Source organism: Lathamus discolor, chromosome W (assembly GCF_037157495.1).
Source record: "Lathamus discolor isolate bLatDis1 chromosome W, bLatDis1.hap1, whole genome shotgun sequence".
In the NCBI taxonomy this organism is placed as follows: domain Eukaryota; kingdom Metazoa; phylum Chordata; class Aves; order Psittaciformes; family Psittacidae; genus Lathamus; species Lathamus discolor.
In genome coordinates this window covers 20,714,439-20,732,279 of record NC_088908.1, presented here as the reverse complement: position 1 = coordinate 20,732,279, position 17,841 = coordinate 20,714,439, and the positions used below count along the sequence as shown (strand labels likewise).

At 40.5% G+C, this 17,841-nt stretch overlaps 1 long non-coding RNA gene and 1 pseudogene across 1 annotated transcript; one reads left to right on the top strand and one right to left on the bottom strand.

Moving 5' to 3' along the window:
- Positions 1–17,313, top strand: part of LOC136004437 (methenyltetrahydrofolate synthase domain-containing protein-like) — a 77,458-nt pseudogene extending 60,145 nt beyond the window's left edge.
- On the bottom strand, positions 4,285–11,635 carry LOC136004356 (uncharacterized). The gene is made up of 2 exons (XR_010608404.1): positions 8,809–11,635; positions 4,285–8,573 (listed from the first exon to the last, which is right to left on the bottom strand). It is a non-coding gene; the product is annotated as an uncharacterized LOC136004356 (long non-coding RNA).
- Positions 17,314–17,841: the final 528 nt, after the last annotated feature.

The following is a 17,841-nucleotide window of genomic DNA, read 5'->3' as shown; positions in this document are numbered from 1 at the left end:
TATGAAGGAGGTTCCCTTACTTTCCCAGCTCCCCCACCAGACTATTTACCGCATCATTTGATAGTTCTGAAGGTTTTGAATAGCCTTTGAATACCCTTGAGACCTGCTTGCTGATTGCGATGGGGATCACCATGTTGGCACACATACAGAGTGTGTTTTACCCATGACCATTTTGTCTGATCTCGAAAGTTAAGCAGGGTTGGGCTCAGTTAATATTTGGATGGGAGATTGCCTGGGAATCCCAGGTGCTGTAGTTTTTTGAGGAAGGGGGGCGGGGAGTGAGTGAGCAGCTGCGTGGTTCTGAGTTGGGCTTAAACCATGACAGTGATTTAACTGTGGATTATATACTCACCCCAACAAGATCTATCAAGACCAATTGCAAACGACCAAAGCCTCAGGGAATAATATGGCATAAGGCAAGTTACCTCTGCTAATGGCATCTTACTTGTACCAACATTTTGTTGATCAGTCCCCCATTTTTACATATAAACACATTTCTTATATTAGACATACTTGAAAAAGGAGCAAATGTGTTAAATGAAACAAAACAGCAGCATCTGTGTTCAGTGGTTTTTAAGTGGTAATTGTGAGGAGGAGAAATACATTACTGAAGCTGAGGTTGCTGTTCCAAATGGATTATGGGGTGAGAGTCAGTGGAAGCACTGTGGATTTTTAAGGCAGACATTGTTTCTTGTAGTCGTTTGTGGTATAATAGTCTATGTAAGGTGAGGGGCTTCTCCACCTTATGTGTTTTACTCCTCAGTGCTCATTGAGATTGGCTCTGTTCATTTTCTGGAGACTGTACCACAGAGAGAACTTTATGGCTTTAAGTTGTGTGGGATGGGTAGAGTATGTGCTGCTCTGGTTGTGAAAAGAAAGGACCTGGTGGCTGGGTACATTGCTATTTATGTAGCAGATTAACTTTCAAAAGATAGATACATTTGTGGCTGAAGATTGTTTTCAGGTGGAGGAATAGTGACTGGTTGGGCTTAAACCATGACAATTACTTTAAATCATGAATCATTATTTATTGATAATTATTGTTTTATGGGTTTGGCTTTCCCCCCCCCCCCCAAGATTGTCAGAAACTTTAGCAGCTTCACAAATGGTTTCAGAAAAGCATTTAGTGAATTGGTTTACTGGAAATTCATGCTGGGAAAATTCTTTCTTTGTCATTAAATTTTCATACCTAAAATCATTCAGTTAGGAAGCAGACTCAGTCCTGCATAATTGAGTAACGGTACGAACACTAATGAGGAATAGCATACTAATGTCTTGCAGAAAACACTGAGGAATTATTAGTGAATACTTCTAGGGAAATCAAGAATTGTTTGTTAAGCACTTTCCAAACAGCAAAAAAAGTTAAATTTGTTAAGGTAATGTACCTACAATAAACAATTCTAGCCAGTGCTATTTTTATTCCTATGGTGAGAGAGTATTTTACCCTGCTTGTGGTTGAGGATTTAAGGTTATAAATAAATAAATAAAAGCTCTGTCTGTACCAGTACATTTTTTCCATTAAATTATTTTTGAATCCTATTTTTTTTAGGATATTATTGAATATAATTGTTCTGAAGGCCTACCCCTTGTGTTTCATCCATCTTGCCAATGTACTTTTGACCACAGGCTGTCTGTCTTAGTGTCAGACATCAGTCTCAGCAAGTGGCCTTGATAATGCTTTTTTTTTTTTGTTTCCCTTTTTTCTGTCTCATTCCCTTTAGCAGCAACATTTTTTTAAAGTCTGGGGAATCTCGAAGGGGCTGTTGAATTTCTGTGAAACTTTTGCTGCTCATGAAAGGTCAGTCAGACCCATGCAACATATCAAATTTGATGTTACCTTTGCATTTCTTGGCTTTTCAGAGAAAAAAAAATCAAGATAATATTATAAAATATTTTTCATAAACTAATGAAGTATCTGCCACGACTCCTTTATGCTTGTTTGTAAAGCTTGAGGAGAGATGCTTTGTAGAGTTGTAGCTAAAGCTTGTGCCATGCTGACTTCAGCCAGTTTGCATGAGACTGAAACTGTTTTTCTCTAGTAATCTCCCTGTTAGTGGTGTTGTCTGAAACAGAGCTCTTGCTGAATTTCCTACAGCTTTCACTGAGAAGGGAGCACATTACATGATGAACCCTTTATTTGAATATTTAAATGTTGATTTAATGCATCAAATGGCTTTTGACTGTTCTTCAGAGTGTATGTTGATTAGCTAAGAAAATTGGAGAATGCTAGCCTCAGCAGGAGTAATCTTTGCATTTCTGTAGTTTTGGGACAAGAACAAAGTGTTGTGCTTGTATGAAGAAGGCAAATAGCATTATTCTTTCTCAGAGAGCTAAACAACTTGTGTATATCTTGTTTGTGCTTCTGGTGGTAACTCATATGTTCAACTCATGTTGTGGTTTAAGCCGAGCCGGTAACTCAGAACCATGTAGCCACTTGTTCACTCCCCCCTTCCCCCCCCAAGCAGGATGGGGAGGAGACTCGAAAGAATGTAAACCTCACGGGTTGAGATAAGAACAGTCCAGTAACTAAGGTGTAATATAAAACTACTACCACTAATAATAATGATAAGGGAAATAACAGAGGGAGAGAATATAAAACTAAAAAGGGAAGGGGAAAAAACCCCAATAAACACAAGTGATGCACAATACAATTGCTCACCACCCACTGACTGATACCCAGACCGACCCAAGCAGTGATCTGGGCCTTCCAGATGACTCCCCTCAGTTTATATACTGGGCATGATGTGCTGTGGTATGGAATACCCCTTTGGGTCAGGTGTCTTGTCTCTGCTTCCTCACAGCTTTTTGTGCCCCTCCTCACTGGCAGAGCATGAGAAACTGAGAAGTCCTTGATTGGGTAAGCATTACTTAGCAACAACTAAAACATTGGTGTGTTTTCAGCGTTGTTCTCAGACTAAAGTTGAAAACACAGCACTGAACCAACTACTAAGAAGGAGAAAAATAATTGTTACAGCTGAACCCAAGACATCTTCACAGAGGGTCTTGGAAGTGGAAAGTTTAGTTAATCAACAGGGTGTTAAAACTGCAGGATTTGATATGTGCTATTTAGGTGTTTGTCCTTTGACTTTTCCTGGCTGCTTTTGCACCCTTTTCTCCTTCAAATCCTGGCTTTACTGGTGCATTTTTATTCCTCAGAGCAAAACTAAATGAACCAAGAGGTAGTCTGTAAATAAATAACCCACTTCTAAATATGGTGTTTTGTCAACAGAAAGTAGCTTAACTTTATTGTTAAGATTTGTGATGTGTAAAATATGTTGCAAAAAAGTTCATCCTTCAGGAACATGGTTGGATCAAGCTAAAACAATGATTTAAGAGCTTAAATTAAAGGTGTTTGCAAACATGGGATTACAGCTAAGCATTGCTGTGAAGGATGTGCTTTCCTGAAGCTGTTAGGATAAATAGCCATTAATACACACACTGCTTTCATCTCAAAAGAGGTAAGAAGGTACTTATGCAGTGAACAAAATGCATGTTTCGGGCTAGATTTCTGTGCTCAAAGAGGTACTATGTTTTCCTGGAGTGTTTTTGTTTGTTATGTATGTGCTGTGCAGGAAGGAAGTAGAGTGTCAGATATGGGATGATAAATAGGTGTTCTTCTGTGAGTAGGTGATTCGCTTCTTGGGGGTATTTGGCATGACTTGCCCTCAGTTGCCTTCTTTCAGTTCTTCTCAGTGCAAAATTTCCAGCTGAGCTGTTTCTTGCTGTATGTTTTTCCAGACAGGAAGATGTGAATTACTTACTGTGATTTTTGTCACAGAAATGCTGATTTAAAGACTTCTAAGGAAGTACAAGAGCTACAATATTAATACCAAAGAAGCATTGTCAACATCAGTGCTAGGCACTCTAGAAACACTTCTAAATACAGAGGCAGTACTGCAGTGTGTGTATGGGGAAGTTTTCTGCATCTGAGTTCAGGGTTTTGAGAAATCAGTATGTGCTCTTGGAGGACGGCAAGAGCTGCTAAGAGATGAGCACTCTGAAAAAAAATTATTTGGATGTCAATGGAGAGTTTTTTGGCTTCATCTGTCTTGCAAATATAACCCATTGTTTCTGGGAACTCAACTCATGAAACAACTTACTTTCTCATTTAGTATTTTTTATGGGTAACTATGATCTTTATCTGTGGCACTATTATATTTGTTACAATTATGAAGTTGTGTTGTGCTTATTTTAAATTGAAACTATACAGACCAATTAAAATATTTGGGGTCATGAAGAAGGAAATGAGAGTGTTAGCGTAAGAATAAACACATAACCACCGGAATGGTTATATGAGGTGCTTTATTGCAGCGCTGGGAAACCAGGGGCATTCGCCCAAATCTGGCTTCGACCTCGTCACATCGTGTTCGCAATTTATACACTAAAATTTGGTTACTAATACATATTTAACACGGATTGCATCATTAACTATTACATATGTATCAAGGATTGCCACATCAGTCTATTACGACATCAGCCTCTTCTGCGCTTGCGCAGCCTCTTCTGGTGGTCGCATTGATGAAGTAAGGAGTCTTCCTCAGATGAAGTAAGAAGTCTTCCTCGCTCTGTCCTCCTTCACCTTTCTGTTCTTTGGATATATCCCAACCATTGTGTGGACGCCAGCATTGTCTTGTTCTCACTTGACTACCCTGGTGTGTCCATTAATTTCTACTTCGATAGACTTTCACAATACTTTTAAATCCACCCGTATGCCCTTTACCGTATGTAATTATGTTAGCTCTTGCCACCTAGCCTACCATTGTTAACATTGGTTACTGAATAACTCTGGTACAAAACTACAAACAGTACTGGAAAATTACAGTATTTCCAAACCCACACTACTGATTTATAAATTTTCAAATATAATCATTTCTAATATTTAGTTATTGTAAAATTTTGCCCTTTTCTCTAACATTTCCCCCCTTTGAAAATACTTCACTTAACTTAAGTAAGTATTTTCATTCTCTTAGGTAGCTGTCTCCTGATAAGTCAGTGGAGGTGTAGGGTATTTCAGATGTTTCCTAGTTACTGCCTCTATGATTCGATGGGTCCATGCTCTGTTTTGGGCTATTTCCTTTCGAATACAAAGATACATCAAATATAGCATTAAAAAAAAAATACAATCAGTATCACAATTATAGTTTGTACGAGGGAATGGACCCATCCTGTGAGGTGAAGGCCCAAACTATCAAAGAGTGCTCCAGTCCAATTTTGTTCAATATATTCTTTTTCTTTTTCCGTTTCTTTTTCAATGTTGTACAGCTGGGAAATGTTGTATTCTATATCTGTGGTCACTTTAGGAATGTGAATACAGCAGTGATCCACTCTGTCCTTTAAATATCCACAAACGCCATGTTCCTTAAGTAATATGTCCAATGCCATTCTGTTCTGCAAGGTCATTTTAGTTGTGGCTTGTAATTGCAAATTTATATCTTTGAATCCCTTTTTTTGTTATTCTGGCTAACCCTTTTGTTTGACTAAACAGGTTGTCAATCATTTCTCTGTTTCGATATGCTGCCACTGGGGCAAGTAGAGATTCAAAAGCCCATCCTATCTTAACTCCTGTTGAGGGCTCCTGCCAAATGTCTTCATCATTATTGTCGTTATTATCTATATCTCTTCTTGTTCGAATTTGTAAGATTTCTAATTTGCCTTTGAATGGTGAATTTTTCCAAATTGGACAAAGAGTCGGTAATCCTAAAGTAATTTCTTTAGCTGGACCTTTCATGGGTAGGTGGGTAGTCCAGGTTCCGTCACTTGCTGCCTAAACAAAATGTCCCATACTATGCACTGTTGAATATTTACAATCTATATTGTCAACGGGGACTTGTATTACTTTTCCTCCAATTTTCAGTCCTCGGCACGCGCATCCTGCCTTTAAAGCAATCTTGACTGGAGGTATTGTAATTTCCTCAGGGTCAGTGTCACAATCTAAGATTCTGGTACAATTCCACCAAGGAACATTTTTGATTATATTTTGACTAACCCTATTTATGGACAGTAAGTTACTGATGTTTATATTTTCTGTTAAGTTTTGTTTTCCTGTCCATTTAAGGCACCAAGAGATGTTCCCAATATATTGGAATTTCTGTAAAATGCTCACTGACCAAATTGTATTCCAGTCTTGTTTTGAACTATTTGTTTTTCCACATTCCCACACCCTTTTTTGCCTGTTTATCTTGATTTCTTTCTTATAAATGCATTTTCCCCATTCATCTCTTACAGAGGTAAATTGAGCATTTTGGTATCTCTCACAGACTGACCTTAGTACTAAAACTGCAGGATCTCCAAAAACACCTTCTTCTCGATATTCTGTCACTGTCATGTTTTCCGTTACCTCCTTTTCCTGACAAGTGATTTCTCTGTTAATTTCTGAAAGTGAGAATCTTATTATTCCCCATTCAGTTGGTTCTCCTGCCGCTCTGGGTATTGGTAAACAAGCTGTTATTCTACTTGTGTTTTTCATCTTTGCAAAATCTTCAATCAGTCCTATCATTAAATTTTCCTCAGGATTTCGATGATACAATTGGATTATTTGTGTTGAATTTACTGATCTTTTAGTCCTTTTTCTTGTAACCTTAGTTTCGCTATGGCTAATTGTATATCCAGTCCTATAGAACCATTTATCTTTTTCACAACTACCCTTGTTGGTGTTGGTCCTATTGGAGTGGTTTTTGCGAACTTGCAAGTCAGAATGGCATCTTGTTTTAGGTCGTTTTAAAACTTCTTTCTGAGGGATTGCTAGGATAAAAACAGCTGTCAGCTCTGTTAACGACCATATGAAAATCAAAGTTTTATAATAGAACCCAGGCATCTTATTTACATTCCAGTTTTAGTTTTGTAGGGCCTAGTACCTGTGTTTCCCAGATTTTTGAAACTTTCTTTATTTGTGTATAACGTATCTAAGAATCTATTCCTTTTACCTTCACTGTTGTGAATGTGGTTAGCAATACTCGATATGGTCAGTCCCACTGTTCTTTTAATGGTTCTTTATTCCAGTTCCGGATGTATACTTGGTCTCCTGGTTGGATATCATGTGCTGGATTTTCCAGAGATAGTGGCCTATTCTACACCAGAGTGCTTCGCAGTCGAGTTAAGGTTCTACCGAGAGATAGCACATAATTATAAACATCCTGATTCCCTTTAATATGGGTATTAGGGTTGGGTTCCGGTGCCTCATATGGTTTTCCATAGAGGATTTCATAGGGGCTTACTGACATTTTACTTCTGGGTTTTATTCTAATTCGTAGCAGAGCTATAGGCAATGCTTGTGGCCATTTTATTTTGGCTTCCTGACATATTTTACTGATTTGTCTTTTTATTGTTTGCTTCATCTTTTCTACCTGTCCACTAGATTGGGGCCTCCAAGGAGTGTGTAAGTTCCATGATATTCCTAATAGTTTACTAACTTCTTGTACTGCGTTGGCAATAAAATGTGGACCCCTATCTGATGATATTCCTAAAGGAACTCCAAACCGTGGGATGATTTCTCTAAGTAACCATTTCACCACTTCTTTTGCTTGATTGGTGCGACAGGGAAAGGCTTATGGCCATCCAGAAAAGGTGTCAACCCCTACTAACAGATATTTGTATCCTTGTACTTTTGGTAATTCCGCAAAATTAACCTGCCAATAATCTCCTGGCTTCATTCCTATTTTAATTTTTCCTATTTCAATTTGTCTCCTTACTATCGGATTGTTTTTTAAACAAATTTCACATTTTGATCCTACTGCTTTTGCCATCGTTAACATCTGTGTGGAAATTATTCCTAGCCTTAAGTAAGTTACCAATACTTCTGCACCCCAATGACATTTTTGGTGTTCAGTTTGTAGGATTTTTCGCATTATTGCTGGTGGTACTATTATTTGTCCAGTTGTTGTTGTATACCACCCTTCAGAATTCTTTTGAGCCTCCAATAGTCCTGCCAGCTTTTCATCTTCTTTTAAATAATTAGGATCTTGTGAAAGATAGGTATGGAGTGGGCTTACCTTGAGAGGTATCAGGGCCATCATGTTCCATACCTTTCGGGCAACTTGTCGAGTTGTCCAATCTGCCAGTGTATTTTTTTCGGACATCTTCGAAGTTCCTCCTTGGTGTGCTTTACAATGCATAATGGCTACCTGTTTGGGTTTTTGTACAGCAATTATCAGTTTCAAAATTTCTTCTTGATATTTTATATTAGTCCCTTGTGAAGACAACAGTCCTCGTTCTTTTTACAATGTTCCGTGTATATGTATTATACCAAATGCATACTTTGAATCAGTTTATACATTCACCTTTTATCGTCGCTCAGTTCCAACGTTCTTGTAAGAGCTATCAGCTCTGCCCGTTGAGCTGACGTCCCAGGAGGTAATGTTTTTGCCTCAATTACCTTTTGTTGCATTGTTACAGCATATCCTGCGTACCGTGTTCTGTTCTCCACAAAGCTGCTTCCATCTGTGAAAAGTTCCCAGTCCGGTTGCTCAAGAGGTACCTCTTTTAAGTCTGTTCTGGTTGCGTATATATATGCTCGATGACCTCTGTACAGTTATGTTCAAGAGTTCCTTCCTCTAGGTCAGTTCCTAGAAAAGCTGCTGGATTTAACAAATTAGTAGTCTTTAGATTCATATCTTGTTCTGTTAAGATTGCTTGATATTTCATCATTCGGCTAGGGGATAACCAATACCCCCCCTTTTGTTCAAAGACAGTTTTTACCATATGTGGTGCAAACACTTCAATATGTTTTCCCAGAGTCAGTTTTCTGGCCTGCTGTATTAGAACAATAGTTGCCGCTACCGCTCTTAAACATGAAGGCCATCCCGCACTTACCGGATCTAGTTGTTTTGAAAAATATCCTACTGGTCTTTTCCAGCTTCCAGTTTTCTGGGTTAATACTCCCAACGTCAATCTCTGCCTCTCATGGACAAATAACTGAAAGTCCTTTGTCAAATCTGGGAGTCCCAATGCCGGTGATTTTATTAACGTCTTCTTCAGTTTTTAAAGGCCTCTTTCTGTGGTTTGTCCCAAACAAAAGCATGCGATTTTTGGGCTTCATACATGCACCATCCTGCCATGCCCAAAAATGTTCTTAACTCATGTAAATTCCGTGGTTCTGGAATGGCACAAATTGTCTCTATGCAGTTTTTATTCCTAGCTGGTTCAGGATTTCAGTAATCACTTTTATGCATAATGATTTCTGTTCTGCCACAATAAAGATACCATCTACGTATTGCAATCGGAGATATTGTGATCTCGGTACCTGTACCTTTCCTTGAGTAGTCCATGTCTCCAGTTGGTTTCCGAATAGGGTCGGACTATTTTTGAATCCTTGTGGAAGTCTGGTCCATATTAATTGTGTTTTTCGTCCACTCTGTGGATTCTTCCCATTCAAATGCAAACAGTTTCCTGCTATTTTTATTAAGAGGAATGCAGAAGAAGTCATCTTTTAAATCAATCACTGTAAACCATTTATATTTTTCCTTCACAGATGTTAACAGTGTATAAGGATTTGCTACTACTGGGGGGGATATCTTTTGTTATTTTATTTATTGCCCTCAGATCCTGTACTAACCCATATTCACTGTTTCGTTTTCTTACTGGAAAAATTAGTGTGTTATATTCTGATTCACATTCTTCCAAAATTCGATATTTCAAAAATTTCTCAATTGTTTTTATAATCCCAAACTTTGCCTCTAGCTTCGGAGGATATTGTTTAACTCTTACTGGCCTAACCCCATCTTTTAATTCCACTGTTACTGGTTGAGCTGCTTTTGATTTTCCCGGGATTTCTGTCTCCCAAACTGTTGGTATCACAGCCTCTTTTACCTCTTTTGGAATTTGAGCAATGGGTTTTTTTTTAAGAACCAAAACCTGTCCTGCTTTTGATTCGGGGATTTGCATTATTAATTCACCATCTTCAAAATGATCATTGCATCCAATTTGGCCAATAAGTCCTGTCCTAAAGGGGGAATGGGGCATTCAGGTACATATAGAAATTCGTGTGTTAATTCCTTCCCTCCAAATCGCAGATCTAGGGGCTGCAAGAATGGCCGTATTTCTTCCTTCCCTGTGGCTCTCACAATTGTCATAGTTCTTTCCCCTAACCCCCCGTGTAAATAATTTAAAACTGAATATGTAGCCCCTGTGTCTATTAAAAATTTTACTTCCTCCTCTCTTAGTTGGATCTTTACAAGGGGTTCTTTATTTTCTGCTTGGCTTAGTCAGCTTTGATTAACAAAATCCCCCAACAACATTGTTTTAGCCATGTCGGATCCTGCAAAAGGATTTCTTGTTGACATGAACTGCCCCCCCTTTTGATGGACATTCATTTTTCCAATGTCCTTCCTGCTTGCAAAGGGCACATTGATTATATCACATTCTGTCTACATTCATTCTCTTTTGTTTTTTTCTTTAATTTTTTTTTTTTTTTTCTGAAGGGAGGGAAAGGGAGTGGGGAAAGGAGAGGGGTAAAGGAGGAGGGGTAGGTGGGTGGGAGGAAGGCGGCAGCAGGGCTTTCCAGCTTGCTCCTGCCTCCCTTGAAACTCATCCCATTTTCCTTCCCTTTTGCAATACAACATCAACTGCAAGGTAGTATTATACTGTAAAGTTCCATTCTCAGGACATTTTTCCTGGTCTTCTAATTCATATTGCATTCACCGTACATTACAGTAATCAATTAGTTTACTCTTTTGCATGCTCTGCCCAAACCGACCCTCCTTGCAGTGACTTAAAAAACAACCTAATGGAGACGACTTAGGGACCAATGGCATTTTGTAAATACAAAGAGATCTCCAAAACACGCACACACTTACCACTACGTTACAGGAATTATACAGACAGATGCTGATCCTGCAGCACAAATACCAATACCATAACCACGTTTGCCGAACCTGCAGAGCTTTCGCTACTGTCTAACGGACGGCGCCTAGGCTTTTACCCCGAGAGCTCTCTAACCCCAACCAAGTGCAGCTTTCACCGCGTCTAACAGGCAGGCTTTACTACTAGCCCAGCCAAACGCAGCTTTTCGCTGCGTATAACAGGCAGGCTTTTACCAGACCTTACCAAAGGTCAATACACCATACTTTTACTAGAAACCGGTTCTGTAACTTAAATAAAGCACCTTTCTTACCGTGTCAGAGGTCCATCGTGAGCAGCAGAGGTCGGTCGCGGTCGATGGCTCCCCGAGAATTTCTCGGTGCCGGCTGGAGCAGGATCGAAACGCGATCCGCCTCAGCAATGCCCGCGAGGTCCCATCTGGGTCGCCAAAATGTTAGCGTAAGAATAAACACATAACCACCGGAATGGTTATATGAGGTGCTTTATTGCAGCGCTGGGAAACCAGGGGCATTCGCCCAAATCTGGCTTCGACCTCGTCACATCGTGTTCGCAATTTATACACTAAAATTTGGTTACTAATACATATTTAACACGGATTGCATCATTAACTATTACATATGTATCAAGGATTGCCACATCAGTCTATTACGACATCAGCCTCTTCTGCGCTTGCGCAGCCTCTTCTGGTGGTCGCATTGATGAAGTAAGGAGTCTTCCTCAGATGAAGTAAGAAGTCTTCCTCGCTCTGTCCTCCTTCACCTTTCTGTTCTTTGGATATATCCCAACCATTGTGTGGACGCCAGCATTGTCTTGTTCTCACTTGACTGCCCTGGTGTGTCCATTAATTTCTACTTCGATAGACTTTCACAATACTTTTAAATCCACCCGTATGCCCTTTACCGTATGTAATTATGTTAGCTCTTGCCACCTAGCCTACCATTGTTAACATTGGTTACTGAATAACTCTGGTACAAAACTACAAACAGTACTGGAAAATTACAGTATTTCCAAACCCACACTACTGATTTATAAATTTTCAAATATAATCATTTCTAATATTTAGTTATTGCAAAATTTTGCCCTTTTCTCTAACAAGAGTAGTTGGTGGGAAAATCACTATATTCTAGCAAGAATTTCCTTCTGGTTTTTCAATCATTCTTTTGCTGAGAATTTTATGGAAGTAGGAAAAGATTTTTTTTCCCAAAATAAAATTAACTGGGGGGAATCCCCAGGTCTAAATTTGAAAGAATTTAGTATGCAGTGGCAGAGATGGAAACTATCTGACAACAAATTGATTCAGGTCTGTGACAGAATATTTGGAAAGTAAAATGATATTGTTTTAAAGCTCAAATTCACACATTCAAGCTGGCAAAACCTTTAGCAGGGACACAGCATTGTCATCAGAAGAAAACTGTGGTTAGTTTAGCCAAGGTTTTGTTTTGTGGAGGGATAGCATGAGCAGGGCATGCTTCCATGCATAGTTAAACATCTCAACACCTTTGCAAATCTGACCCTTGCTGCTGAGTCCACAGAATCAGTTTTTGCTGATGGATTCCAAGTGTGGGTTGCATAAGTTTCTCCTGAGGGACACTAGCAGACTTCATGAGCTGCCAGCTCCCAGAAATATGCCCTTGGATTGCATGCACATATTTGGATATTTTGTGCAAATGAATGATAAAATATTCAACTGTGCTGGCCCATCCTAGCTGTCTTGGCTTTCTCTGTGCTTTAAACCCTTGTGAGTTCAACGCTCATTTAAACAAGCAACATGAGAAGTAGGCTCTATCCTGGAAGCATTTATGAACAATCTTGGGTCAGAGACCCCTCTGGCTGGGCAAAGATTAATTTTTCAAATGTCTTCTGCCTACCAGCCTCAATACCTGGAGGGGCTGGTGGATCTGTCATACTAAACATTGATTGGTTGTGTTCACAGCCTTCCACAATGGATGCAGCATCATTGTCTGTCTCCATCTTGAGCCACATGTTCCTACATCAGTTGGTGTGTGCAGATGGGTAGCTGTGTGAAGCAGAATTAAATAGCAGACCTATCATGCTCTCCAGTCTCTGTCTGCCCTTCCCTCATGTGCTGTACATTAGAACTGCACCACTTCTGCTGCCAGGGAAATCAAAGTGATGCCTGGGTTGGCCTGCGCTGTATCGGGGGTCAGCATTACTCGTTCTGTCAGAGGACAAACACATCTTTCATTTTGCTCAGCAAAATATTGAAAGTGGCCACGTTCACTGTTCTGGAATAACAGAGACTAAAGAGAGCCCCGATGTTCCAGCAGAGCCATTGCAGAAGTCCATCTGCCACTATGTTGTTTTGGGACCAAACCAGGTGTCATAAGAATGGATGCTCAGGGTTAAGTGTTAGGAGATTTGTATTGGCACTCAGCACCCAAGACTGTTTTCTTTAGGTTTCTGTCAGAAAGGGACCACGTTTCACTTCTCAGCTCCTTTCCTATAGCCTGGTAATCGTGCGCCAGAAGAATTCATCTACCTTGCTGTCCTCTTTCCCCAAGGCTTTCCCAGCCATGGCCGAGAGTAGGCAGGATTGTTAAATGATGAATTGCTTTTGGTGTAGTTATTTTTAACCTGAATCACTTAAGTTACTGAGTTTATAGTGCAGACCCACAAACACTTCTGTTGGCCAACCCCAGAGGGCTGAAGTATGGAACTGGCCTGGGAATTGGTGATCAAGGGGTAATAGGAAACTTCTTCAGCTGGCTTCACTGCCAAAGCCAATCATTTAGCTAAATCCCAACACTTGGTACAAAGTTTGCAAACATCAATAAATGGTTTGGCCTTGACTTTATGGGGGTGGGGTGTGTTTCCACCATTAGGGTTGCCCAGGTTCACATAACTGGGGCAAGCAGATCTGGAGTAGAACCCAAGTCCCTTGTGTCCTGGTTTAGCATAAAGCAGTAAGTCAGGCTAGGAAGGAGTGACCAGACTGCACAGGACCAAGAAGCATGCAGCTTGTTTGAAAGAGAGGAGGAATATCTTTGGTCTCTTTCCACGTGGAAATAAGTCATTGCAATCCTCCACAACTCACAAGACAAAAGAAACTTTTTGCATGATCGTAATTAGCAACACATTGTACTACCACAGAGCTCTTTTGTTTGCTGTTTTGCAACAGAGCAGAGCAAGCTTTTTCCTCTCCTCTGCCACCCACTGCCCTCTTTGCCCTTTTGGCTCTCTCCCTGCACCCCAGAAAAGGTAGTGAATTGGTTTGTTGATTTGAAACTCTGAAATCCCAAACCGAGTTTCTGCCTTTTCTTCACATAAAAAAGTGGGGGAAAATAGGGAAGGATTTAGGATATTTGGCCCAGCTGAAAGATTCTCCTAGACCTCAGGGAAACAACCTGTAAGGTAAAACCTCTGTCTCTTTTGTGGCAGAAGGATGTCAGTTGACAGTGTCAGAACTTGTCTGATGTAGCATTTTTACAGAATGTTTTCTATTACAAAACAAATCCAAGTGCCAAATCATCTGCCTTTGTTGCTTTGGTACTGTAAAGGCAATTTCCTGTTATATCTGCACGGGGCTGAATTTAAGGTATTGATAGGTTCACTTCATGTTGGTATTTGATCAGAGCTTCAGCTTTTATAGAAGACAGCAGTTCGTAGCCCTTATGAAGATGTTTCTGCTGTTGTAACTACATCTTCCTGAGTTTGCAGGGAGCCTGAAAAAGTAACTCTAAGAGTTCTAGTCAGATGCCAAAAACTACTGGTTGTTCTAGTGAGAGGAGAGGCCATGTTGAAGCCTGGCCAGGCAAAGTCTTTTAGAGAGTATGCTGGCCCCTGGATTATCCAAATCCTTTCATTGGTTTGTTCTTGAAAGACTGGGAGTTCCAGAGATCATCCTCTCAGTGCCCTTTTCTTTGGTTCCCTTAATCTACAAAATAGTGATGGTTTGCCCTTGGTAGCATCAGTCTTTCTAACTAAACACCCAGTCCATGCCTTGGGAACTGAGTTTAGTTTCAGGGTGAAAGGAACTGTACACATACTTGGTAAGAGGTTGAGGTTGTGCTTTGGGCCCAGGAGTGATTAGTTGCATGAGAATAGAAAAATGCTTTTCCTGTTTGGTTTAATTAGCATTGCACATATAAATTTGACAGAGGACAAAAACTGTTCTTAATTGTTAGCCAGTGAAAACTACTTTGTTTTTTTGAAGATGGCTTCAGCCATTGATTTGATGTTGTAACACCCAGGGAAGGGGAGTTTGTTGTCAAACACCGCAGTCTAAATTCTTGGCTGAGAAAATCAAATTAGTCCAAGAATCCACAGAGCAATAACTCTTCAAAATCTGAAAATGGCATGTACCTTTCAGAGTACAGAGACTCCCAGAGCCCCAAAGGAAGTCCTCGCCTCTCTGTCCTGGCTGCCAGATAAGGCCAGATTTGTTCAGAAATTGTTCTCAACCATAAAGCTTGCTTGTTTAAGGTGCCTGATCCACATTGGGTCTGCAGTGTGGCAGAATGGAGGTGGTCTCTCCCATACTGGTTAGTCCTATTGGGCTGTTTGATATTATATTAACAACATAGAAATAGGACAGGCTTTATGTAAATTATAATTTTATTTGGTTTCAGCCTGAAATAAAACTTGCTTGTTTGCTCCTCAGAAGAGGAGCCCTGGGAATGTTTAACAGACTTCTGTTGACTGGCTTTCCTGTTACCTTAACCTAACATTGTCCCAGCCCTGTCTTAGATTTCAGTCAAGTCACTTCAGAGCTGAGCTACTCTCCCTGGAGATCTGTGAATTTTAGACTTGATGTGGTGCAGCCAGATCCAAACTCACTTTGACTGTAATTGTAGAACCAGGAACTGAGGGGCTCTGAGATATGAGGGAAATCTGAGCTGGGAGATCTGCAGGCATATTCTAGCCAGGATATGCTGGTGCTAGTCCAATGTAGCCTGCTGTGAAATATAGAAGCTCATAAGCTTGGGTGCAGTACCCTGCTAGAGTGGCTTGTTCATGCTGTGTGGGCTACTAGCTTGGATCTCTGCTAGCTCAGGTGTTGCTTCCCTAGGCTCTGTTTTGCTCCCTAAATTTAAGAATTGGATCTTATGTTGATGGATGTTCTGCTTGTCCAGCAGCCAAGTACGAATTATTCCTCCTAACTGCAGTTTGCAAGCCAAGAGCTAGGGAACCACTGCATTTCCTGCCAGTCACTGAGTGCAGCCTGGGGCATCTCATGACTGAGATGGATAGGGTTCAGCTGTTGAAAGGAAGAGCCCTTCCAGAAAAGCTGCTTGTGAACTAGGGGTGGATGGAAGGGGTAGAGGGTTCAGAGTTTTGAAGTATAGTGTCTGGTTGTCCTTCTGTTCTGTGACCCAACCCTGCAGATTGGTGTGGGTTCTGATGAATAGCTGTGGGTGGTGCATGAGGGAGAGAGAGGCTATGATGTGCTGATGTGCTACAACCAGAGAATGTGCTTCTGAGCCCACATTCAGAGGAGCTCTGCTACAAGGCATGCTCCCCAGCTGCAAACTTGACACCATCATCCCTCCCCATTGTATCACCCAGCCTATGGGATATCCTGTTTTGGAGGAAAAGAGCACAAGGAGGTTTGCAGAATGAAAGTGCCTGATGGTCTGATGAATTGTAGGCATGTAAGGTTCTGCTGGAGCAGGAGCACAGGCCCTTGGTCAAAGCAAATATTAAGGGAGAATAATGAGAATACAAATCTGAAAGCACTCTGATAAATGTCAAAATCTAATAGTTCTGAGTTTGGTTTTGATTTTCCTGGTGGATCTACATTGTGCTGCTTGCTTAAAGAGTAACTAATGTTTATTTTTGTTCTGCAGTGTTTATTTAGGGAGCAACTTCAGAATCAGGCCAGCAGTTAGTAACATTTTGAATACTCTGGCACTCTGAATGGTAGCAATATAATAAGGTTCCTCTCTTTTTATGGTGCAAATGGGTCCTCATGGTCATCGTCTCTTTCTGGAAGGCAAGAAATCTCATAATTGTATCTGTCTTCCTCCTTTTTAGGTCAGCTCTGAGATGCTGGGAAAAATCCCCATCCTAAAGAGTCTTCGCTACAGAGAGAATCAGACTGGCAAGGATGTGACCCTCCAAGATGAACATTCAGACTTGGCAAATACCAACACACCAGCAGCATTAAATGAGAGGGCGATGGCTGAAAATACAAGACTGCAGGCTGCTATGGGCTCAGCACGCTGTGTTGAAAGTGATTCTTTAAGTCTCAGATTTAGAGGGATCTGGCATGATTACTACTGTGTACCTGGGGAACATACCTCCCAGCATAAGAGTGAGGGGGTTGAAATGTGCTTTAGGGGATTCCATGCAACTCCTTTACAATTGAATTGGCAAGGAGCACAGCACAGGGCTCTTCTCAATTACAAGGATAAAGCAACTGCAGAGAGTGCTGTATCCTCTTTGAAAGGCTTGAGCCTCAGGGATTATCCTTAGTGAGTTGAGCTGGCCAAGAATCAGAAAAACAAAGGGCAAGTAGAAATCAATAGTCAGAAATGACTATGAATAGAGGGGGGGAAAAATAGGCATTTTCATTGTTTTGTGAGAAGCCAACCTAAGTTTTCAAGGATATTAGTATATCCTCTGCTTTCTGCAGGCTAAACAACAAAGTGCAGACAGCTTTTCAAACAAATGAGGCATACATCTCACAGCTGACTTGCCTGCCTCATTTCTGCAGTTGTACATGCAAAATGTATTTGTCAAGACAGATGACAGAGGGGGCATTTCTTTGAACAGTTATCCACAAAGTACTCACACTCTGTGTATTTGGGTTTTTTTTTTTTTTTTTTTTTTGAGGGGGAGTTGATTTGCTGCTTGGTTTGTACATTTTTTAGGCCTGGATCAAAAACTTGCTCCTTGGTAGCTGTGTGCAGCCATGTGAGTGAGGTGGTTCTATCAGCTAAAGGTTGTACCTGTAAATTTGTACTTGTGAGCTTGAAAGCCAGCTGCAGAAAGTCTGTTGTAAGGCTTACAATTCTGGTTTTTAATAGCTTTTGCCTGTTGGGAGCTTCCAGTGTATTTTTAATA